This window comes from Bos mutus, chromosome 1 (genome assembly GCF_027580195.1).
Source record: "Bos mutus isolate GX-2022 chromosome 1, NWIPB_WYAK_1.1, whole genome shotgun sequence".
Lineage (NCBI taxonomy): Eukaryota > Metazoa > Chordata > Mammalia > Artiodactyla > Bovidae > Bos > Bos mutus.
In genome coordinates, this window is record NC_091617.1 from 38,371,199 (window position 1) to 38,397,714 (window position 26,516).

The window sequence follows — 26,516 nt, forward strand, 5'->3', positions numbered from 1 at the left end:
AGGTTTCTTAGGAGCCAGGTAAGGTAATCTGGTATTCCCATTTCTTTCAGAATTTTCCACAGTTTGTTGTGATCCACACAGTCAAAGGCTTTGGCGTAGTCAATAAAGCAGATGTTTTTCTGGAACTCTCTTGTTTTTTTTCTATGATTCTACGGATGTTGGTGATTTGATCTCTAGTTCCTCTGCTTTTCTAAATCCATCTTGAACATCTGGAAGTTATCAGTTCACATACTGCTGAAGCCTATCCTGGAGAGTTTTGAACATTACTTTGCTAGTGTGTGAAATGAGTGTAACTGTGCAGTAGTTTGAACATTCTTTGGCATTGCTTTTCTTTGGGGTTGGAATGAAAATTGACCTTTTCCAGCCTTGTGGCCACTGCTGAGCTTTCCAAATGTGCTGGCATATTGACTGCAGCACTTTCACAGCATCATCTTTTAGGATTTGAAATAGCTCAGTTGGAATTCCATCACCACCACTAGCTTTGTTTACAGTGATGCTTCCTAAGGTCCACTTAACTTTGCATTCCAGGATGTCTGACTTTAGGTGAGTGATCACACCATCGTGATTATCTGGGTCATTAACATCTCTTTTGTATAGTTCTTCTGTGTATTCTTGCCACCTCTTCTTAATATCTTCTGCTTCTGTTAGGTCCATACCATTTCTGTCCTTTATTGTGCCCATCTTTGCATGAAATGTTCCCTGGTATCTCTAATTTTCTTGAAGAGATCTCTAGTCTTTCCCATTCTGTTGTTTTCCTCTGTTTCTTTGCACTGATCACTGAGGAAGGCTTTCTTATCTTTCCTTGCTATTCTTTGGAAATCTGCATTCAGATGTGTATATTTTTCATTTTTTCCTTTGCCTATCACTTGTCTTCTTTTTTCAGCTATTTGTAAGGTCTCTTCAGATAACCATTTTGCCTTTTTTTCATTTCTTTTTCTTGGGAATGGTTTTGATCAAAGCATCCTGTACAATGCTATAAACCTCTGTCCATAGTTCTTCAGGCACTCTATCAGATCTAATCCCTTGAATCTATTTGTCACTTCCACTGTATAATCATAAGGTATTTGCTTTAGGTCATACCTGAATGGCCAGGTAGTGTTCCCTACTTCTTCAATTTAAGTCTGAATTTTGCAATGAGGATTTCATGATCTGAGCCACAGTTCCAGTCTTGTGTGTGCTGACTGTATAGAGTTTCTCCATCTTTGGCTACAAAGAATATAATCATTCTGATTTTGGTATTGACCATCTGGTGATGGTCATCATGTGTAGAGTTGTCTCTTGTGTTGTTGGAAGAGGGTGTTTGCTATGACCAGTGCATTGTCTTGGAAAAACTCTTTTACCCTTTGCCCTGCTTCATTTTATACTCCAAAGCCACACTTGCCTGTTACTCTGGGTATTTCTTGACTTCCTACTTTTTCATTCCAGTCCTCTGTGATGAAAAGGACATCTTTGTGTGTACATGTGTGTTTAGAAGGTCATGTAGGTTTTCATAGAACCATTCAATCAGCTTCTTTAAGCATAATGGTTGAAGCATTGGCTTGGATTACTGTGATATTGAATGGTTTGCCTTGGAAATGAACAGAAATCATTCTGTTGTTTTTGAGATTGCACACGAGTACTGCATTTCAGACTCTCTTGTTGACTATGAGGAATGCTCCACTTCTTCTAAGGAATTCTTTCCCACAGTAGTAGATATAATGATCATCTGAATTAAATTCACTCATTCCAGTCCATTTTAGTTCACTGATTCCTAAAATGTCGATGTTCACTCTTGCCATCTCTTGTGTGACCACTTCAAATTTACCTTGATTCATGGACCTAACATTCCAGGTTCCTATATAATGTTGCTTTTAAAAGCATCAGATTTTACTTTCACCACCAGACACATCCACAACTGGGTGTTGTTTCTATTTTGGATCAGCCCCTTCCTTCCTTCTGGAGCTATTTCTCTGTTATTCTCCAATAGCATATTAGGCACCTGATGACCTGGGAAGTTCATCTTTCAGTGTCATATATTTTTGTCTTTTCATACTGCTCATGGGGTTCTCAAGGCAAGAATGCTGAAGTGGTTTGATATTCCCTTCACCAATGAACCACATTTTGTCAGAACTCTCCACCATAACCCAGTCCATCTTCAGTGACCCTATATGACATGGCTCATAGTTTCATTGAATTAGACAAGGCTGTGATCCATGTGATCAGTTTGGACAGCTTTTTGGTTATTTGGTTAAAATACTTTATAAGATGATAACTGTAGAAAATAAGATATTATTTTCTATAAAAGTACTTGCATTTTACTGCATACAAGTTAATTGTGATTGTTCATTTGTGGATATTGTTCTGTTTTGCATCTAGTTGAAAATTCATTTCAGCTTTCATGATTAAGTATTTTATGTGCATTCACTGAATTCTCCTTTGAATCAATATTAATGTTATGTAAAATTTTGATATGTGTTCATTCCTACTTGCATGCAAGTCATGCTACCTTTTGTAAGAAAATATTCCTCAGTAGGTGGAAGATAAGGCTCTCAAACTGTGAATAGTATCTATTAAAATGGTGCTTTGAACTTCTGAGGTTGAAATGTCAGATTAAAGATCTATCTGATCTTTTGTACTTCTTACTCTCATATGACATAAAATGGTGCAGCAGCTATGGAAAACAGCATTAATATTGCTCAAAAACATTTAAAATAGAGTTACTGTATGATACAGAAACTCTACTTCTGGGTATATAGCCAAAAGAATTGAAGGGAAATGTGGAATTCTTGTTCTAAGGATAGAGAATTTCATTTATACTAGGTGAAATAAATCCTAGAGGTTTGCTGTATGATGTAGTGCATATTATTAACAATGTGGCATTTTGAGTTTCAAAATTTGTTAAATGCATAGATTTCATGTTATGATTTTGACATACATACACACATGAAACAAAGGAACACAAGGAAACTTTGGGAGGTGTTGGATATGTTTAATACCCTGATTGTGGTGATGATACCATGGGTATTTGCATATGCCCAAACTTATCAAATTGTACACACTAAATTTGTTCAGTTCTTTGTGTATCAATTATACCCTTAGGAAGCTGTTAAAAATATAACATGGAAAACAATATACTTATTTCTAATAAATTTCTATTAAATCAAAGAAAAACTCTCTAAAAGTGTCTATGTGGAAAACAAAGAAACACATTGAAAAATAAGACCTAAAAAGTTCTTCAGATATAGCACAGCCATTGTTTAAAAAATTCTTTATTGTAAAGCTGTCAATTTACTGAAAATTTATCAATAATTTCAATGCAATTCAAACTGACAATTCCAATATAACTGATTCTAGTTTATAGTGAAATGCAAGTGCCAAATATAGGTATGACACTTTTGAAGGAAAATTAAAGTGGAAACTTGTATTGCATATCAAGTCTCTGTATAGTCTCAAAATTAAGATTGTGGTATTGGGCAAAAATAGATTAATGAAACAGAATAGAGGGCTCATAAAAAGACGTAGGTGTATATGGTCACTTGACAAATGATCAAGTGTAACTTAACCAGTTAACATGTGAAATAATGCCCAACTCTATTAGTAAAGAAGGAAATGTACTTAGTCTTCTTTTAAGTGGAAAAATCCAGTCAACTTCCTTAAAACCTGTATTGTCTGCCCTCCTGGTTACTTATGGCTTATGGATACCTATGCTGTGCAATGGGTTTTGTTTCATCACTGTTAACAAGATTTTGTCAAACTGGATGCTTATCCACCTCCTAGTAATCCCAATTTCAGTTTTGTGAGATTTGTATTGTTTATATTGTATTATCAGTACTACAATATGAAATAAATAAGACTATAAATATATAACTATTATGTTGCACTTAGATGATTTATTTTGGATGTTTCACTATGATCATTTTGCATTTTAAATTCTTCTTAATGTTTCGTCAAAGGATAAAATTCTAGGTTTATGAACTTTGCACATTTGTTCTTCAGTTATAATCTGTGACTAATTTGCTGACAAAATAACTAAAATTCAGAAATATTTAAATAAATATTTTAAAAATATTTAAATAAGTAAATATTAGTTGCATTTTTATGTGCCACTTTACCAAAAATAAGCTTCTGACAATTTAGTCTGTTGAGTTCTCTATTAACTGAATTTATCTTATAGACATATATGGAATTCACCAGAGTGCAAGGGGACCTTCCATCAGGATGAATGTCTTCACATTTTGAATAGTGGTAGGGCTGAAAATTGTTAATGTTGGGCACTCTCATATGATAACAAAGTGTTAAAACTTTTAACACACTTTAGAAGATACTTGAATTATTATGTCTTGATTTATATATTTCTTCAATAATTAATTTTGTGTATTTTCAAGTAGAAAAAAATAGCAAACAGGAAAAAAAGCATTTCCTTTGTTCTTTTTAAAAAATGATTTGTCAAAATTCAACAACAAAGGTACACCATTTCCACTTGTGCCATTTTCAAATACCGGGGTCAGGGAAGGAGGCATTTCATAATATTAGGCTTATAGGAGTTTGACTTCACAAAATAATTTCCAAAGTGGGCATTTTTTTTTCCATTTCAGTATTAATTTTGTTTTTATAGTATCTTGTAGGAATTGTTTTTATTCATAGATTAAAACTATCAAATTTACATAATTTTGGATTTCCATGTTCTTTATTCACCAGAATATATTTCACCTCTGTATTTGTACTGGTCTCAGACAACTAAGAATTCTATATTTAAATTCTATATTTAAAATTCTATATTTATTCTATCTATTAAAATAGCCTATTATAGAGATTTATTAAAAGTTATTTATTCAAATAATATTAGATTATTTAATTAACATTACTTATTAAATGATTTTCTAATTATATTTTCCCTAAATTTGCAAAGTAATGTCTTTACTAAAGTGGATTTTACATTTATCTTTTTGATCACTTGATTTCCTCAGGTTAGAAGTTAATAAATTAGTGCTTTTACAGATGTTTTAAAGCTGAATTGACTCACCTAATGATATCAGTTTTGTTTCTGGAATTCTATTGTTTCATTTTTTATCTTTCTTTGTGACCACTTTACATTTTAAAAAGTGTATCTAATGGAAATAATTAGACAATCCACTACAACACCATCTGCTGTGCATCAAAGTCATGTTTTATTGTGGCTCACTGACAAAAATTTCCTGTAACTGACATGTTCTTTTTTGATAAAGTCTGAAAATGGCAAATTACCTGACATAAAATCATGTAAAGCACATCATAGCTTAACACATTTATTTCTCTTCCTACTATGTTACTATTTTTTATCTAATTGAAATTTATTTTGCTGATTATTTAATGGGTTGGGAAGTTTTTTTTTTTTTAATATAAATATCAATGATTTAAGCAAATGAAACATTCAAGATTTGATTTAAAATTTATGTTATTTGAGATGTTTTATTTATAATATCTATGTTTATCATTTCTTACATCACTACGAACAAAGCTAGTGGAGGTGATGGAATTCCAGTGGAGCTCTTTCAAATCCTGAAAGATGATGCTGTGAAAGTGCTGCACTCAATTTGCCAGCAATTTGGAAAACTCATCAGTGGCCACAGGACTGGAAAATGTCAGTTTTCATTCCAATCCCAAAGAAAGGCTATGCCAAAGAATGCTCAAACTACCATACAATTGCACTCATCTCACACGCTAGTAAAGTAATGCTCAAAATTTTCCAAGCCAGGCAATATGTGAACCATGAACTTCCTGATGTTCAAGCTGGATTTAGAAAAGGCAAGGAACCAGAGATCAAATTGCCAACATCTGCTGGATCATGGAAAAAGCAAGAGAGTTCCAGAAAAACATCTATTTCTGCTTTATTGACTATGCCAAAGCCTTTGACTGTGTGGATCACAATAAACTGTGGAAAATTCTGAAAGAGATCAGAATACCAGACCACCTGATCTGCCTCTTGAGAAATTAGTATGCAGGTCAGGAAGCAACAGTTAGAACTGGACATGGAACAACAGACTGGTTCCAAATAGGAAAAGGAATTCGTCAGGCTGTATATTGTCACCCTGCTTATTTAACTTGTATGCAGAGTACATCATGAGAAACGCTGGACTGGAAGAAACACAAGCTGGAATCAAGATTGCTGGGAGAAATATCAATAACCTCAGATATGCAGATGACACCACCCTTATGGCAGAAAGTGAAGAGGAACTCAAAAGCCTCTTGATGAAAGTGAAAGTGGAGAGTGAAAAAGTTGGCTTAAAGCTCAACATTCAGAAAACAAAGTCATGGCATCCGGTCCCATCACTTCATGGGAAATAGATGGGGAAACAGTGGAAACAGTGTCAGACTTTATTTTTCTGGGCTCCAAAATCACTGCAGATGGTTAATGCAGCCATGAAATTAAAAGACGCTTACTCCTTGGAAGGAAAGTTATGACCAACCTAGATAGCATATTCAAAAGCAGAGACATTTCTTTACCAACAAAGGTTTGTCTAGTCAAGGCTATGGTTTTTCCTATGGTCATGTATGGATGTGAGAGTTGGACTGTGAAGAAGGCTGAGCGCCAAAGAATTGATGCTTTTAAACTGTGGTGTTGGAGAAGACTCTTGAGAGTCCCTTGGACTGCAAGGCATTCCAACCAGTTCATTCTGAAGGAGATCAGCCCTGGGATTTCTTTGGAAGGAATGATGCTAAAGCTGAAACTCCAGTACTTTGGCCACCTTATGTGAAGAGTTGACTCATTGGAAAAGACTCTGATGCTGAGAGGGATTGGGGACAAGAGGAGAAGGGGACGACAGAGGATGAGATGGCTGGATGGCATCACTGACTCGATGGACGGGAGTCTGAGTGAACTCCGGGAGTTGGTGATGGACAGGGAGGCCTGGCGTGCTGTGATTCATGGGGTCACAAAGAGTCGGACTCGACTGAGTGACTGATCTTATCTGACAGCTGATATTTCTTTATCAATTAAAAAAAGTTTTGTTTCCTAAATATTTTTCCTTCAAATTAATGAACTCATTTTTATAATTGGATATTTTAAATATGATTTCATGATTTTATTAAGTACTTTCATTCTTTCAATTTGAAACAAAATATGAAAATAAATTTGATAAAGAATCAATAGTTCCATTTGGCAAAAAAATAAATAAATAAATAAAAAGAATCAATAGTTCCATTTCTGGTTTCTCAGTAAGACAAAAAATTAGATAAGGCTACTCAAATATGAAAATGAGCAAAAGTGAGAATGAAGTGTATGAATCTGAGTAAAAATATTAAAATGTTGGAAGAAGCTGCTGGGAGAGAGAATATTCTTTTTCTTCTACTCTTTTGTTGATTTTTGTTGTTTTAATTGAGCATTTTGTGTGATTTCATTTCTCTCCTATTTTAGTATTTCCATTATACTTCTTGTTTAGTGGTTGCCTCCCATTTTGCAATATACATTTACAACTAACATAAGTCTACTTTTCAATAATACTATTCAGTTGGTTCCCTGGAGAAGGAAATGGCGACCCACTCCAGTATCCTTGCCTGAGAAATCTCATGGACAGAGGAGCCTGGTGGGCTGTAGTCCATGGGGTCGCAAAGAGTCAGGCACGACTGAGAAACTAACACTAACACTTATACAATTGGCTTTTTGTATTCACTGGTTCTGCATCCAAGAATTATATTTGGGAAAAAATCCAGAAAGTTTCAAAAAACAAAAATGGAACTTGCTATGGGCCAGCAACAATTTATATGGCATTTATACTGTATTAGGTCTTCTAAGTAGTTCAGAGAAAATTTAAAGGGTACAGGGGGATTTTAATAGGTTAGATGCAAATACAATATTATTTTTGTAAGGAATTTGAGCATTCCCAAATGTTGACATCTTCAGAAGGTCTCAAACCAATCACCTATGGATATAGAGGGAAGAAGGTATATACCACATCAGAGGTGGTGTGAGTGCCTTATAGTAACAAAATTCTTATGTTTCCCCCCAGTCCTTGTTATCATAGTTGTAATTTATTTTACTTATACATAAACATACATAAGTATACATTATATAAATATATATACATAGGGCTGTCTAGGTGGCTCAGTGGTAAAGAATCTGCCCTGCAATGCGGGAGACCTGGGTTTGATCCCTGGATTGGGAAGATCCCTGGAGGAGGGCAGGACAACCCACTCCAGTATTCTTGACTGGGGAATTCCATGGACAGAGGACTCTGGCAGGCTACAGTCCATAGGGTCATAAAGAGTCAGAGATGACTGAAATGACTGAGTTTGCATATATATACATGTATAAGCATGCATGGGCTTTCCTCATGGCTCAGTTGGCTGGGAAGATCCCCTGGAGTCAGACATGACTGAAATGATTGAGCTTGCATATATTTGCATGTATAAGCATACATGGGCTTCCCTCATATTTCAGTCAGTACAGAATCCGCCCTGCAGTGCGAGAGACCTGGGTTTGATCCATGGATTGGGAAGATCCTCTGGAAGAGGGCAGGGCAACCCACTCCAGTATTCTTGCCTGGAAAGTACCATGGACACAGGATCCTGGCAGTTTGCAGTCTGTGGGGTCACAAGAGTCAGATGCGACTTAGCGAGTAAACCACCACCAAAGACATAAACATACATAATCAAATACTTTGCTAAATTATTTTGTACAAACTGTCATCTGTTAGATCAATTAAGAAAAAGAAAAAGAAAAGTTGTTATTTTATCTTCACTTATTCCTTCTTCTATACTCTTCCTCTTTTTTTTTTTTTTTTGTGGATTTCAAGACTATCTGTATTATTTTCTATCCCTACAAAGGACTTATTTTAATATTTCTTATAAGACAGGCCTACTAGCAACAAATGTCTTCAATTTTTTTTGTTCAAGAAAGTCTTAATCTTTTCCTTCACATTTGAAGGACAATTTCACAGGTTACAAAATTGGCATAATAGGTTGGTTACAGGTTGGTGTTTTTATCTCTCAACACTTTAAATATTTTACTCCACTCTCTTTTTGCTTGCAGGATTTCTGAGAAGTTAGACATAATTCTCATCTTTGAACTTCCAAATATAAGGTGATATTTTGATTTTCTTTTTTTCAGGACTTATTTCATCTTCTATTTTCTGTAGTTTGAAAATGATATGTGCGGGTAAAGTTTGTTTTTGCCAATTTTTACTGCTTGGTGTTCTATGCATTTCCTGAATGCACTCAATTGGCATTTCCTTTTTTTCCCCTTGCCTAATTGCTAGAGTTAGGACTTTCAGTGCAAAGTTAAGTAAGAGTGGTAAGAGTGGGCATTCTTGACTTGTTTCTGATTTTGGAGGAAAATTTTTCTGCTTTTCACTGTTACATATGATTTTACCTGTGGGTTTATCATGGGCTTCCCTGGTGGCTTAGAGAGTAAAGCGTCGTCTGCCTGCAATGTGGGAGACCCAGGTTCAATCCCTGAGTTGTGAAGATCCCCTGGAGAAGGCAGTGGCAACCCACTCCAGTACTCTTGCCTGGAAAATCCCAAGGACAGAGGAGCCTGGGAGGCTGCAGTCCATAGGGTCGCAAAGAGTCGGACATGACTGAGCGACTTCACTTTATCATGTACAGCCTTTATTATGTTGAGTTGTGTTCTGTGCCTAATTTGTTGATAATATTTTTTATGAAAGATCTTGAATTTTCTCACATGTTTTTTCTGCATCTATTGAAATTGTCCAATGATTTTTATCCTTCGTTTTGTTAATGTGGTGTATCACAGTACTGATTTGCATATTTTGAACCATCCTTGCATTTGAGGGACATACCCACACTTGATCATGACTTATGATTCTTTCAGTGTGTTGTTGAATTTGGTTTGCTGCTATTTTGGGGGGGACTTTTGCATCTATTCATTTAGGGATGTTGACTTACAGTTTTCTTTTTTCTGTAGTACTCTTATCTGGCTATGGTATCAGGATAATTATGGCCTCATAAAATAAATTTTGGATTATTTCCTTTTGTTCAAATTTTTGGGAAGAATTTGAGAAGGATTGGCATTAATTTGTCTTTAAATATTTGGTAGAATGCACTAGCGAAACCAACTCATCTTAGGTTTTTCTTTTGTTGGGAAGATTTTGATTATGGTTTCAATTTCCTTAATTCTTATTGATCTATTCAGATTTTCAGTTGCTAAGAGAATAGAACTTAAATGTTCTCCACACACACACACACATGCACACACACATATGCAAGGAATTATGTAAGGTGCTGGATATGTTAACTAAAATATTCAGTAATCACTTCCCAACATATACATGAAGCAAATCATCATGTTGTACACTTTAATCTTATACATTATATGTCAATTATATCTCAACTAAAGCTGTAAAAAAGAATAGCATATTAATATTGTCTCATCCTTTGTAACAAATGCACTGTACTAATGCAACATATTACTAACAGGGGAAATGAAGAAGGGGAAAGGAACTAGAAATAGTGTCACTTTCTGTGTGTTTTGCTCATTTTCTATAAATCTGACACTGCTCAAAAAAGAAGTCTATTGTTTTTCAAAAAGCCATCATTCACAATAGCAAACAAACACATAGAATATCCAAGAAGTTAAACAAGAAATATGTCAAATTTATTAGAGGGAAAACTATGGGTATTCAATGAAGTATATATAACAATACAAAAATATAAAAATGTATTTTACTTAAAAGGAGAATATAAGAAAGTTTACAGTTTTTTAAATTGAGAATTTAACTTATTTTTAATCAAAATTGTGCTTTGAAATATACATAGAACTACTACTAATAATCTATTTTAAATTAATTTTATTGAGGTAAACATATAAAATTAATTTATTTTAAGTGAGCAGTCATTGCATTCTGTACACAGTCCTTTCTAGTGTTACCATAATGAAAGTAAATATTTCCATCATCCCAAGGCATTTCCTTATGCTTCTTTGCAATCAGTCTCTGTCCCAATCCCAGAAAATGACAATCACTGATTCTTTTCTTTTTTTTGCAGCTAAGGTTTGCCTTCTTTTTAACTTCAAATAAATGGACTCACGTAGCATTAAAAAAAAGAAAATTGGTATTGGACCTCAAGAATAGCTTGTGCCTGTAGAAGTTAAGCAAAGCACCTGACATTGACTCTTTAGTGATAGACCGTATCAGTGTCAAAACAAACGTCTGCACCTTCATATCTAAGCAATGGGTTTGTGTGCATGCTCAGCTTTGTCCACCTCTTTGTGACCCCATAGACTGTAGCTTATCAGGCTTCTCTATCCATTGGATTTTCCAGGCAAGAATACTATAGTGGGTTGTCATTTTCTCCTCCTGGGAAACTTCCTGACCCAGGGATTGAATGCCAGTTTTCTGTGTCTCCTGCATTGTCAGGCAGATTCTTTAAACAGTGGGTTTCAGTTCAATTCAGTTCAGTGGCTCAATTGCGTCTGACTCTTTGTGACCCCATGAATCGCAGCACGCCAGGCCTCCCTGTCCATCACCAACTCCCGGAGTTCACTCAGACTCACGTCCATCAAGTCAACGATGCCATCCAGCCATCTCATCCTCTGCCGTCCCCTTCTCCTCCTGCCCCCAAATCCCTCCCAGCATCAGAGTCTTTTCCAATGAGTCAACTCTTCACATGAGGTGGCCAAAGTACTGGAGTTTCAGCTTTAGCATTATTCCTTCCAAAGAAATACCAGGGCTGATCTCCTTCGGAATGGGCTGGTTGGATCTCCTTGCAGTCCAAGGGACTCTCAAGAGTCTTCTCCAACACCACAGTTCAAAAGCATCAATTCTTTGGCGCTCAGCCTTCTTCACAGTCCAACTTTCACATCCATACATGACCACCTAATTAAATATTTTTAGCTCAACAAATATGATCAATCAGAAGAATGATCTTTATCTACTTCTGAAACACAGGATTCCAATTAGAAATATGGTCTAAAACCTAGCAATATAAAATGGGAAAAACTACCCTTGGAACCAATTACCAGGATGAACCATTTTATTACCTAGTTATGGTGTCTGGATCCATTGTTAAACTTCTTTGAGACTCAGTTTCTCAAAATAAGGACACTCTATGATCCAAGGCTTCCACTATTGTAGAAATACAGGGAAACACTCAGGCATGCAAGTATTATCTCTGATTCTGACACCTAAAATGCTCCATGTTCTAAAGGTGAGAAAATCTGTCATATTGTAAAACAGATACCCACTGTTACTAAAGAATGGATTCAATTTTTCACTGAATAGACTCAATATATCACTGAGTGAGATATTGTTTGTTTACATGTTGTATATACATATTTTTGTATATATATACACATATATTGTGTTCAAACATATATAATCATGTATAAGAATATATGAACTACATGTATTAATATACATAAACATATATATAATCATTTAAAGTCTTTTAATTAGTTATGGATAGCATCACAATAATAAATACTTAATAAAATATTTTTTATGGTCTTACATTAAATATTTTCATTTGGTATGAGTATAGAGACATATTTTCCACTTTTTACTGTGAAATCATGCTGTTCCTTTATCCTTGTTTGAGATTCACTCTTTTGTTTAAAAATCCACAACTGTGGCCATGTTCAGTGTTCTTTCATCTTCTTTGTCTTGGAAGTGTCATAATTTTGACAACTAAGCAAATATATTTAACATTTTGCGAAAATTTATGGAGAGATGATGACATCACACAGCTATATTCAAAGCACTGCAAAGAAATGTTGCCATTTTTTTGTGTGTCTAAGTAATTGAACTGTGACAATACTGGGAATTACTTGTTAATTATAATATAGAATGGTTTATATGATCTCAGTTGCCCCAAAATGCATGCTTTCAGAGCAGCTGTTAGGAAGACACCTTACTACTACTACTACTAAGTTTCTTCAGTCGTGTCCGACTCTGTGTGACCCCATAGATGGTAGCCCACCAGGCTCCCTTGTCCCTGGGATCCTCGAGGCAAGAATACTGGAGTGGGTTGCCATTTCCTTCTCCAATGTATGAAAGTGAAAAGTGAAAATGAAGTCACTCAGTCGTGTCCGACTCCTAGCAACCCCATGAACTGCAGCCCACCAGGCTCCTCTGTCCATGGGATTTGCCAGGCAAGAGTACTGGAGTGGGGTGCCATTGCCATCTAAAATTTCATCTCATTAATGAATTTTGCATAAAGACATTTCTGTGCAGAGAGAGTGCTTGCACCTTGTTTTTATATTTGAATGAATATTCATATGAAGAAAAATGTTAAAGAAAAACTGTTTTAGATGGGGAAAAATGAGGGATTTTTAAAATAAAAATTTCCAAGTTTCAGGTAAATTAAAACATATTAGTGTAATGTGTCAGTAATTTTTATAACTCTTAAGTTCTTATTAGCAAGTAATTTTATCTATTTGGCATCAGTTGTTTTATTGATGGGGGCTTCCCTGGTGGCTCAATGATTAAAAAACCTGTCTGCAAATGCAGGAGATGCTAGTTTCAACCCTGGGTTGGGAAGGCCCCCTGGATGAGGAAATGGCAACCCACTCCAGTATTTTTGCCTGGAGAATCCCATGGACAGAGAGCCTGGCAGGCTAGAGTCCATGGGGTTGCAAAAGAGTAGGATGCAGCGTAGTGATTAAACAGCAGAAACAACAAAATTTTCTTCATAAATGGGGACCCTAGTCTAAACAGTCTCAAATTGCCCTCAAACTCTACTTTGTGTATAGTTTATAAGCCTATATTGTTTTTGTTTTGTAATAAGGAAAAAACTGTATGATAATTTAATAATAGATTAAAAGATAATTATTATATTAAATTTTTTCCTTCAATATACCAATTACCAATACATTGTTGATAAGCATACCATTAGTGTAAAGTTGGCTTTAGCTGCCTGCATATTAAAAGTCTGTATAAATCATGGGTCAGCAAACTATGGTCCATGGGTCAAATCCTACCTGCCCTCTGCCTTTGCAAATAAAGTTTTGTTGGCTAATAGTCCCATCTTTCATTTACATGCTGTCTGAGGTAGCTTTCATACTACAACAGCAGAACTGAGTGGAATTGGCAAAGATGTTATGGCCAAAAATGCATACAATCTGTCCCTTAATAGAAAATGTTGGTCAAACCTTGTTCTGTAATCAGATCTAACAAGGTCCTAACCACCTTAGGCTGAAGTTTTCAGATCAAATATTACTAAGTGATACAAAATCACAAGGAAGCAACCAATAAAATTTAGATAGAGAGTAATTTTGTAAAACAAAGGACGCTGTCTGTGTTAGGGGTGTATGTGGGAAACCTAAGATTTAATAGAGGTTAAGAGACAAAAGTAACCAATTGCAAGGCATGAACATGGTTTGAATCCCAATTTGAACAATTTTTTAAAATGTTGAGGAAACAGATTGTGAAAACTTTCTTGAATATTTAATTATATTTTAAAAGTATTATTTATGTATGTGATGGTATTTTAATTGTTTAAAATTTAGTTCTTATCTGCAGAGATACAAATTCAGATCTAAATTCAGAGATAAATTTCAGATCTTATCTGCAGCCAAAATAGTTAAAGGAAACTAATGTTTTTCATATTTGCTTCAAAATAATTCTTTGATTGTTGGTGGGATGAAGTGAAACAGGAGTTTTATATTATTAGTACTTAAAATTATATTATAATTCTTATAATTAAAATTATTTAAAATGTCTGTATTTGAGGAATGGTGCTGAGGATGAGGTGAGGTGGGTTGGAATAGATATCTACTATTCTCATGATCAAATTGTTCATGATATTTGACTCTGTTTAGTTATGTGACTGTACTGCTAGAAACTAAATATCTGCAGATGGAATTCCAGATGAGCTATTTCAAATCCTGAAAGATAATGCTGTGGAAAGTGCTGCAGTCAATATGCCAGCAAATTTGGAAACCTCAGGACTGGAAAAGGTCAGTTTTCATTCCAATCCCAAAGAAAGACAATGCCAAAGATTGCTCAAACTACCACACAGTTGCATTCATCTCACAAGCTAGTAAAGTAATGCTTAAAATTCTCCAAACCAGGCTTCAGCAATACGTGAACACTGAACTTTCAGATGTTCAAGCTGGTTTTAGAAAAGGCAGAGGAACCAGAGATCAAATTGCCAACATCCGCTGGATCATTGAAAGAGCAAGTGAGTTCCAGAAAAACATCTATTTTTGCTTTATTGACTATGCCAAAGCCTTTGACTGTGTGGATCACAATAAACTGTGGAAAATTCTGAAAAAGATGGGAATACCAGACCACCTGACCTGCCTCTTGAGAAACCTGTATGCAGATCAGGAAGCAACAGTTAGAACTGGACATGGAACAACAGACTGGTTCCAAATAGGAAAAGGAGTATGTCAAGGCTGTATATTGTCACCCTGCTTATTTAACTTATATGCAGAGTACATCATGAAAAACGCTGGGCTGGATGAATCATTAGCTGGAATCAAGATTGCCGGGAGAAATATCAATAACCTCAGATATGCAGATGACACCACCCTTATGGAAGAAAGTGAAGAAGAACTAAAGAGCCTCTTGATGAAAGTGAAAGAAGAGCGTGAAAAAGTGGGCTTAAAGCTCAACATTCAGAAAATGAAGATCATGGCATCTAGTCCCATCACTTCATGGGAAATAGATGGGGAAACAGTGGAAACAGTAGCTGACTATTTTTCTGGGCTCCAAAATCACTGCAGATGGTGATTGCAGCCATGAAATTAAAAGACGCTTACTCCTTGGAAGCAAAGTTATGACCAACCTAGACAGCATATTAAAAAGCAGAGACATTAATTTGTCCACAAAGGTCCGTCTAGTCAAGGCTATGGTTTTTCCAGTGGTCATGTATGGATGTGAGAGTTGGACTATAAAGAAAGCTGAGCACTGAAGAACTAATGCTTTTGAACTGTGGTGTTGCAGAATATGTTTGAGAGTCCCTTGGACTGCAAGGATATCCAACCAGTCCATCCTAAAGGAGATCTGTCCTGGGTGTTCATTGGAAGGACTGATGCTGAAGCTGAAACTCCAATACTTTGGACACCTGATGCAAAGAGCTGACTCATTTGAAAAGACCCTCATGCTGTGAAAGATTGAGGGCAGGAGGAGAAGGGGACGACAGAGGATGAGATGGTTGGATGGCATCACTGACTCAATGGACATGAGTTTGGGTGAACTCAGAGTTGGTGATGGACAGGGAGGCCTGGTGTGCTGCGATTCATGGGGTTGCAAACAGTCGGATACGACTGAGCGACTGAACTGAACTGATGATATTTAATTAATTACCAAAAGTCTTTCTCCCTCTCTTATAAAGCATAATGTCCAGATGGTCTTATGTGTTAAATTAAGTAAAGTTTATTTAAGACATCACAATTGATTAACCAATTTAATGAGAATAGACACTCAATTTTGAATTAAACTGCTATAAATTCTAATAAATTAAGCTAAAGAAAATGTTAAGAAAAACATCATGAGCTAATTGACACTTTGGAGAGGTGTTTTTTGCTCGGAGCCTTTTCCCAGATTAATAAAAATTCACCTCCTCACTTCATTTTTGTCCCACTTCAATTATCACTTTATGAAAGGCTTTCCTCTAAATGCTCAACTCAACCTAAACCAGGCTGTGTGTGTTTGTGTGTGTGTGTGTGTGTTGTGTGTTGTGTGTGTGTGTGTGTGTGGTGTGTGTGTGTGTGTATTGTGTGTGTGTGTGATGTGTGTGTTTGTGTGTTTTCCTATCATATGACTTCCCTAACATATTGTATCCCTAAAGGTGTGTGCTGTCTGACTCTGTCTCCTTTCAGCCTACAGTGTTCTTCTTAGCAGGTGGAAAGTACATATACATTTAGATAGATTAATATAGTATAAAGAGAAAACATAAGCATTTAGATAGCTTTCATTCTGTATAAGTATGATTTTCAGTAAATGCATAGAACATTTTTCCATAAAATATGTTTTTGTGTGTTTACCTCAACTACATAAAGTATTTGAACATGACCAAAAAAGGCTATCAAATTCCATTCTTAAAATGTTACTGGTCTAGCTAGACTTTGTCCCCTATATCAATAAGTTCATTTTTATTTATAACTGGCAAAATTCAGGATTGTCTCTAATATATTTGTATACTGTTGATAGGGATATGCAATAGCCATTATTGTGAAAAAGGGAAAATTAATGATTTCTGGCAGTGCTTTTTATTTCTCCTTTCATGCTTGGGAGAATAATTAAGAGTCTATCAGGTGTTGTTTTTTTTTTTTTTTCCCCACTTTTTTCTTTAATTTTGTACATAGATTTTGGAGTTAGGGTAAAAAGAATGGGATAATTACTCATGAAAATTGATTCTAAATGCTATACCATAAATGATTATTTTATTTTCAAAGCTCACAAATACTATTTATCTTCCAAATGCTTTCTGTATAATTTATGTCATAACCATTATCCTTTTTTTATCAACATGCTTTAGTGAACATTTATTTTTAAAAGATCAAAAATGATTTAGAGTGGTTAATGTTGTGTGAGCCTGGCTAGAGATTTCTTATAGTAGTTATGTCTTGAACTTTCTAAAGTGAATTAGCTACATTTCCTTCTAAAAACTGTGTGATTTAAAATTGACTACAATTTTATTAATCTTTTAATAGGTATATTATACATTTTTTTTGTATGTTTGCATGTGTAAGTTCACTTTATTTTGTCTAAAAATAGGGAATGACTGGAATTGTTGAAGAGTTGAGTTAGCTATAATAATATGTTTTTTAAAATTATGTCATCATTAGATTACTTCTTTCATGTGTATTAAAACCAGTTTCACTTAATGATTCATCATCATGGATTTTTTTTTTAAAGTATATGATGTATGTAAGCAAGAATATGTGATTGTGTTTGTAATGGCCTTAGTGTTAGAGAGAGATTAATGAATTGCTAGAAGGAAATGTTAAAAAAAAAGGAATAAAGAAAAAGAAGCAATTACTCAGCCATTAAAAAGAATACATTTGAATCAGTTCTAATGAGGTGGATGAAACTGGAGCCTATTATACAGAATGAAGTAAGCCAGAAGGAAAAACACCAATACAGTATACTAACACATATATATGGAATTTATAAAGATGGTAACAATAACCTGGTGTACGAGACAGCAAAAGAGACGCTGATGTATAGAACAGTCTTATGGACTCTGTGGGAGAGGGAGAGGGTGGGAAGATTTGGGAGAATGGCATTGAAACATGTAAAATATCATGTAAGAAATGAGTTGCCAGTCCAGGTTCGATGCATGATACTGGATGCTTGGGGCTAGTGCACTGGGACGACCCAGAGGGATGGTATGGGGTGGGAGGAGGGAGGAGGGTTCAGGATGGGGAACACATGTTTACCTGTGGCGGATTCATTTTGATATTTGGCAAAACTAATACAATTATGTAAAGTTTAAAAATAAAATAAAATTAAAAAAAAAAAAGAAAAAAGTCATGATAACAGGAAAAGATGATGGAAGGAAAGGAGGGAGGGAGGAGGAGAGAGAAAGGGAGATATGAAAAAAAAAAAAGAACAAAAATGGGAAAGAAATAAACAGGGAAAGCCAAGCTGTAATGGAGCTTCTTTTTGTAGTCATTTGATAAAACCGTGATTAAATAAAATAAAATTTTGGTTTGTGAAAATTGCCATAAGGGAAAAAAAAAAGTATAATTTCAGAGTTTAATAGAGTTGTGGTGGGCTAATTTTAGATAAGGGTTACTTGGTAGCTCAGTTGGTAAAGAATCCACTTACAATGCAGGAGACCTAGGTTTAATCTCTGGGTCAGGAAGATCCCCTTGAGGATGAAATGGCAACTTATTCCAGTATTGGATTAAAACTCAACATTTAGAAAACTAAGATCATGGCACCCAGTCCTATCACTTCATGGCAAATAGATTGGGAAACAATGGTAACACTGACAGACTTTATTTTTAAGGCCTCCAAAATCACTACAGATGGTGACTGCAGCCATGAATTTAAAAGACGCTGCTCCTTGGAAGAAAAGCTATGAAAGCTATGGTTTTTCCAGTAGTCATAAATGGATGTGAGAGTTGGACCATAAAGAAAGCTAAGCGTCAAAGAATTGATGCTTTTGAACTCTGGTGTCTTCACTCTTGAGAGTCCCTTGGACTGAAAGGAGATCCAATCAGTCTATCCTAAAGGAAATCAGTCCTGAATATTCACTGGAAGGACTGATGCTGAAACTCCAGTACTTTGACTACCTGATGCGAAGAACCGACTCATTGGAAAAGACCCTGATGCTGGGAAAGATTGAAGGTGGGAGGAGAAGCCGACACGATGGACATGAGTTTGACTAGGCTCCAGGAGTTGGTGATGGACAGGGAGGCCTAGCGTGCTGCAGTCCATGGGGTCTCAAAGAATTGGACACAACTGAGCAACTGAACTAAACTTAACTGACTCCAGTTCTTGCCTGGAAAAATCCCATGGACAGAGTACCCTGGCAGGCTACAGTCTATGGGGTTGCAAAGAGTCAGACACGACTTCCCAACTAAATAACTCCAATATTTGGGAAGGTCTATCTCAGATGATGACTAAGTGAGCATGAATTTGAGCAAACTCCAAGAGATAGTAGAAGACAGAGGAGCCTGGCATGCTACAGTCCATGAGGTTGCACAGAGTGAGACACAACTTAGCAAAAACACAACAGCAAAATCCCCCAAATTAGTTAAAATAAATATATATATATTTTTTTTTTTTTTTTTTTGAAAGAGAAACCAGAATCAAGTGACAGTGAACCATGGAGCTCTGGGAAAAGATAGGTCCCTGAAGAGGAGAAAACAAGAGTCAAATTCTTGGATAGGAACAAACTTGATGATCTAGGAATAAGATGAAGTGCTAGTATTGTACCCAGGAAGGATTGGGAGAAGGAAGCATTATAGAAGAAGTTTCAGAAAGGTGAGAAGGGAATTCTTCATTTATATTTTTTAGTTTAACATAAAAAGTTAGATTTTATTCTGTATGTGTGTTAAGGCATTTAAAGTTTTAAGCAGGGGAGTAATACAACTATTTCTCTAGCTGTTGTACTGAGAACAACTTGGCTGTTAGGAGCAAACTGAAGCAAGAAATGAAATATAGTATTATAAGAGTCAGGTGAAAGGCTTTGGTAGATAATATCAGAGGGGTAGATATGGTGATTGTGAGATGTGGTCAGATTTGAGATACATTTTAAAATTGGAAAGGATGAGGTTTGCAGGTAAACTGAATGAAGAGTAGAGGGAATTTTGGCCCAAATAATTGGAAAGCTCATGATATCAAATAAAGGAGATGGGGGTGGAGACCTGGGAAAAGAAAATTAAGTGGTCTGTTTTCTACATGACATTTATCACACCAGTTAGACAACCACATTGAGCATCTGAAGTAAGCATTTGTATTATTGTGAAATGATGCTCAAAAAAGAAGCCACAAATTGTGTAAAACAAAGGACATAGTTAAATATAAATACAAAATCATTAGCATAGAGATCAAGTCAACAGGAAACAGAATAGAGACAATCCTGGGATATTACGGCATTTAGAAAACTAGCACATGAGGAGAAGCCAGCAAAGCACCTGAGAATAAGCATTTAAAGAGAATAGTTTATCAATTACATAATTATAACAGGTACAATGTTGACTGTAAGTATATACGGATATTTGCAGGCTTGTAGTTTGGATGAGTACTTTAGTTCAGTTCAGTTCAGTCACTCATTCGTGTCCGAATCTTTGCAACCCCACGGATTGCGGCACGCCAGGCCTCCCTGTCCATCACCAACTCCTGGAGTTTACTCAAAGTTGGATGAATAGAGGGGATGTCCATTCTACAAATATTTATTGATTAAAATCAAAGATGAAATAATTCATTTTTGAAAGAAAATTATGGTTGCTTTGACTAATTCTTAATAAATTTTTTATTAAAATGTATTTCTATTTGCACTTTAAATATCACATATGTATATACACATGGTTACTTGTGTATGCCAACAAAGATCTGTATAGTCAAAGCTATGGTTTTTCCAGTAGTCATGAATGGATGTGAGAGTCGGACTATAAAGAAAGCTGAACACTGAAGAATTGATGCTTTTGAACTGTGGTGTTGGAGAAGATTCTTGAGACTCCCTTGGACTGCAAGGAGATCAAACCAATCAATCTTAAAGGAAATCAGTCCTGAATATTCACTGGAAGGACTGATGCTGAAGCTGAAACTCCAGTACTTTGGCCATCTGATGTGAAGAACTGACTCTTTAGAAAAGACCCTGATGCTGGGAAAGATTGAAGGCAGGAGGAGAAGGGGATGACAGGACCTTGGTATCAATGACTTGATGGACATGAGTTTAAGCAAGCTCCAGGAGTTGGTGATGGACAGAGAAGCCTGGCCTGCTGCAGTCCGTGGGGTCACAAAAAGTCTGACAAGACTGAGCGACTGAACAACAACTTGTGTATGCACTTAGGCCAAGAAGCAATGATCAAATTTTATAGAAACTGAAAAATAGAAATATTTTTTCTTCTTGCAAAAGTTTATTAAAAACTAGAACCCAGTTCCTCTAAGTATTTACACTTTATATTGGCAAGGGAAATGTGTTACAAGTATTGAATAAATATTGATATTCTATTATTAACTAAAGGGCACACTTTATTCAGATTTTCTTAGTTTTACCAAATGTCTTTCTTTTGTCCCAGAATCTTAACCAGGATGTCATATAACGTTTCATAACCGTGTCTCCTTAGAATTCTCTGGGCCGTAACATTTTCTCAGCATTTCCTTGTTTTAATGCCTTTGTCAGGGGTATGGTTCAGGTATTTTGTAGAGGTTCCCTCAATTGAAATTTTTCTTCTATTTTGTTTTTTGCTTATCACTAGACAGGGTTATGGGTTTTAGGGCAGAAGATCACAGAGAAAAAGTGTTCTTTTCATCTCATCACACAGAGTATACACTATCAATGTAACTTTGCATTGATGCTGATCTTGATCATCTGGCTGAAGTAAAAATATTGCACATATATTTTTAAAAGAAAGAAATTATTACTTGAGGGAGGAAGAAATAAAGATAAAATATAATATATTCAGTTTAATTTCTCTGATTAGTTAGGTGGTAATAATTTAGTATTATAAAAGTTATCTGGTTAGTAAAAACCTAATATAACATCTACCAATTCAACTGAAATTTAAAAGAGAATAAGATACAGAAAGGAAACTTTTGTAAATAAACTTATTTTTAAGATTCTTGAAAACAATGTACAAAGAATTTGAGGATGTGCACTAATATCATAAACTGTCAAAAATTCAACTAACATTTTACCATTAAATTGACAAATGTTTATTGACCAACATAATGGGTTTGAACTTATTGTGCATATAGTCCCAAGCTAATGATATGCATCTTCCCATTTGACTTTTGAAAAGATATTCTGCAAGACTTACAATAGCTTAGGGAAAAATAAATGGAAATAAACCAATTTCAGTTTACAGGCATTATTAGGACTTCTTGACATTTTGCTTAAATTTTGCTTTCAGTGTGCCATAAGCTCTAGCAAAGAAATAGAAAAATATATATGTATACTTTTTAGTACATGTTTATGTATTTCCACAATGACCCCAGGAAACTGAGATCCTAAGAGATTAACATGGAATACCAAAATATCACAATGAGGGCTTTAAAAAAGATTACTCACAATCTGGAAAAAAAGAATTACACCCATATACATTCCAACAAACTCTCCTTTATATCTCCTATGGGATAAACTGATTCTCATAAGAAGTTTTATAAAAGCTCACATGAAAGAAAATGAAAGTTATTCAGTCATGTCTGATTCTCTAGGCCATAATACTAGAGTGGATATCCTTACCCTTCTCCAGGGGATCTTCCCAACCCAGGGATCCAATCCTGGTCACCCACACTACTGGCAGATTCTTTATCAGCTGAGCCACAGGGAAGCCCAAGAATACTGGAATGGGTAGCCTGTCCCTTCCCTAGTGATTCTTCCCAACCTAGGAATCGAACTGGGGTCTCCTGCATTGCAGGCGGATCCTTTACCAACTGAGCCATCAGGGATGCCAAAAGGTCACATAATTATTGCCAAAGATTTTACTGAAATTATTATCTTGAATTTATATTTTAATTGGGCATGTTCATGTACTCAATAGTCATATAAAAATGAGACCAGTCAGTTCAGTACAGTCACTCAGTCGTATTCTGACTCTTTTTGACTCTATGGATTGCAGCAGGCCAGGCTTCCCTGTCCATCACCAACTCCCGGAGCCTAGTCAAACTCATGTCCATTGAGTCGGTGATGGCTTCCAACCATCTCATCCTCTGACATCGCCTTCTCCTCCTGCCTTCAATCTTTCCCAGAATCAGGGTCTTTTACAATGAGTCAATTCTTCTCATTGGGTGGCCAAAGTGTTGGAGTTTCAGCTTTAGCATCAGTCCTTCCAATGAATATTCAGGACTAATACCCTTTAGGATGGACTGGTTGGATCTCCTTGCAGTCCAAGGGACTCTCAGGAGTCTTCTCCAATACCACAGTTCAAAAGCATCAATTCTTCCATGCTCAGCTTTCTTTATGGTCCAACTCTCACATCCATTCATGACTACTGGAAAAACCATAGCTTTGACTAGATGGACCTTTGCTGGTGAAGTGAAACCAAGATAATGAGATAAAAATGAGATCAGGAAAGTAGAATTATTTTCTGGTTAGCAATTAATCTTTTAATTGGTCACATCTTCTTACAGTATTACCTTCAGTTTAGTATATTTTGGGAGAAATAGTTACATCTAAAAAAAAAACTATAAAGTTAGCTTTCATTCATAAATAAATTATTTTCTAAGAATAAGCCAATCAAAAATTTATTCCTATTTACAATTTTGGGAGATATAATGTTAGTGTTAGTCCTCTTATTCTTAAAAATATAATTTTAAAATATGCTTAAAAACTATTATTGCCTGAAATAATATTTTAAATGATTCATTCATTTTGAAGAATGTTTATGTACAATCAGATTTTTGCATATGCTTATTTATATACAATTTTTATTTCAAGTTTTTAAACACTGTATGCCTTTTTATATGCAAAAATTATTTCCCTAAAGACTTCTGGTCTCTCATTTGAGCAACTGTTTAAAGGAAATAGCTGGCCCTTGGTGTACAATAGAATCTATTTATCGTGAGTTAAATAATTGTATAATTAGATACAGGTTTGTCTACAAAAATAACATTAATTATTATGCAGCTGAAATACATGTTCATAAATTATGATGTTTTCATTTTAAAGTGTAATATACTAAATTAAATAACTGTAAGAGATAGCTGAAAGGCCAATACTTTGGCCACCTGATGAGAAGGGCTGACTCATTATTTCTGTTTCTCCTTGAATTTATATTCATCTATATCCAATGGACAGAGGAGCCTGTCAGGCTATAGTCCATGGGGCACAAAAAGTCAGACATGACTTTATGACTAAACAACAACAACAAGGACTGATGCTGAAGCTCTAATACTTTGGCCACCAGATGTGAAGAACTGACTCATTGGAAAAGACTCTGATTCTGGGAAAGATTGAAGGCAGGAGGAGAAGGGGACGACAGAGGCTGACATGGTTGGATGGCATCACCGACCCCATGGACATGAGTTTGAGCAAGCTCTGGGAGTTGGTAATGGATGTGGAAGCCTGGCGTGCTGCAGTCCATTGGGTTACAAAAAGTTGGACATGACTGAGTGACTGGACTGAACTGAGTGTGAGATATCAGCAGAATCTAGCTAGTTTATTTCATTTTTCATCAATGAAATTGTTGATATTTTAAAACAACTATTTTCTACTGGGAACTGCCATGTGTAAATATTTGAAGATAGGTAGGTAGATATTTTACATTTTTTGTATACTTAATCAGGCACACCCTTTTGACAATCTTCTTTCTACAATGCATTTTTCAGTCTATACTAAATACCAAGTAGTGCACAGCACAGATACAACTTATCCGCCCAAAGTTTTAAAATGATTATAATAAAAAATAATCAAGAATAGAAAAATGCAAAAGTTTTGCATTTGAAGATAGAGACTATTTTGTGTAAGTTATCTGAGAAAAGGCAAATCAACAGACCTAAGCCTGGGTACAGACACAAGTATAGTAGAGTTGACACACTGGTTATAAGGTGGGATGAGTAATGGCAAGAAATGAAGGTAGAAAGAGTCCAGGTGACAGGAAGCTGGAAACCTTGTTGAGGTGTTTGTACAATATATGGAGAATGATGGGGAGAGTGAAATGAAAAAGGTGTGAATGTTAAGAAGACCAGGTTTCATGTAGTTATGTTAAAGGTTTTGGTCAGTATCTGAAGATCAGATATAAACAAGGAAGATTTCAACACAGTAGTGCCTGAGGTTTAGTTGTATTTAAAAAATAATCTAATTATCAGTTCAGTTCAGTTCAGTTGCTCAGTCATGTCTGACTCTTTGCGACCCATGAATCGTAGCACTCCAGGCCTCCCTGTCCATCACCAACTCCCAGAGTTCACTCAGACTCACGTCCATCGAGTTGGTGATGCCATCCAGCCATCTCATCCTCTGTTGTCCCCTTTTCCTTCTGCCCCCAATCCCTCCCAACATCAGAATCTTTTCCAATGAGTCAACTCTTTGCATGAGGTGGCCAAAGTACTGGAGTTTCAGCTTTAGCATCATTCCTTCCAAAGAACACCCAGGACTGATCTCCTTTAGAATGGACTGGTTGGATCTCCTTGGAGTCCAAGGGACTCTCAAGAGTCTTCTCCAACACCACAGTTCAAAAGCATCAATTCTTCGGCGCTCAGCTTTCTTCACAGTCCAACTCCCACATCCATACATGATTACTGGATAAACCATAGCCTTGACTAGACAGACCTTTGTTGGCAAAGTAATGTCTCTGCTTTTCAATGTGCTATCTAGGTTGGTCATAACTTTCCTTCCAAGGAGTAAGCATCTTTTAATTTCATGGCTGCAATCACCATCTGCAGTGATTTTGGAGCCCCAAAACAGAAAGTTTGACACTGTTTCCACTGTTTCCCCATCTATTTCCCATGAAGTGATGGGACCAGATGCCATGATCTTTGTTTTCTGAATGTTGAGCTTTAAGCCAACTCTTTCACGCTCTTCTTTCACTTTCATCAAGAGGCTTTTGAGTTCCTCTTCAAGGTCTGCCATAAGGGTGGTGTCATCAATTATACTGGAGAGAATAAAATGAGGGAAATCTCTAGACTAAAGGTTGCTACAGCAGTGCAGGTGAGAAGTGATAATAGCTTAGAAGGGGGGGGTGATATTGAGATAGAAAGATATTTACAAATTTAAAATGTACTAAGTAGGAGGATAGATTCTGTATAGAGTGAGAGGCTGTTTGTAGGAAGAGAAGTCAAGTGCTAATTTACAGATTTCTGGATTGAACAACTGGGTGAGAGTGTTACTGAGTTTGGAGATTGATTAGTAGGAAGAAAATAGTGAGTTTGATTTTAAATCAGCAGTTTTATACATTTTGAATTGTAGATGTGACAAAATTGAATTTGGCTTGAGCCCTGTGCTCTTGGCAAAGAGCAAGGATAAAGAGGTCTCCCTGCAAG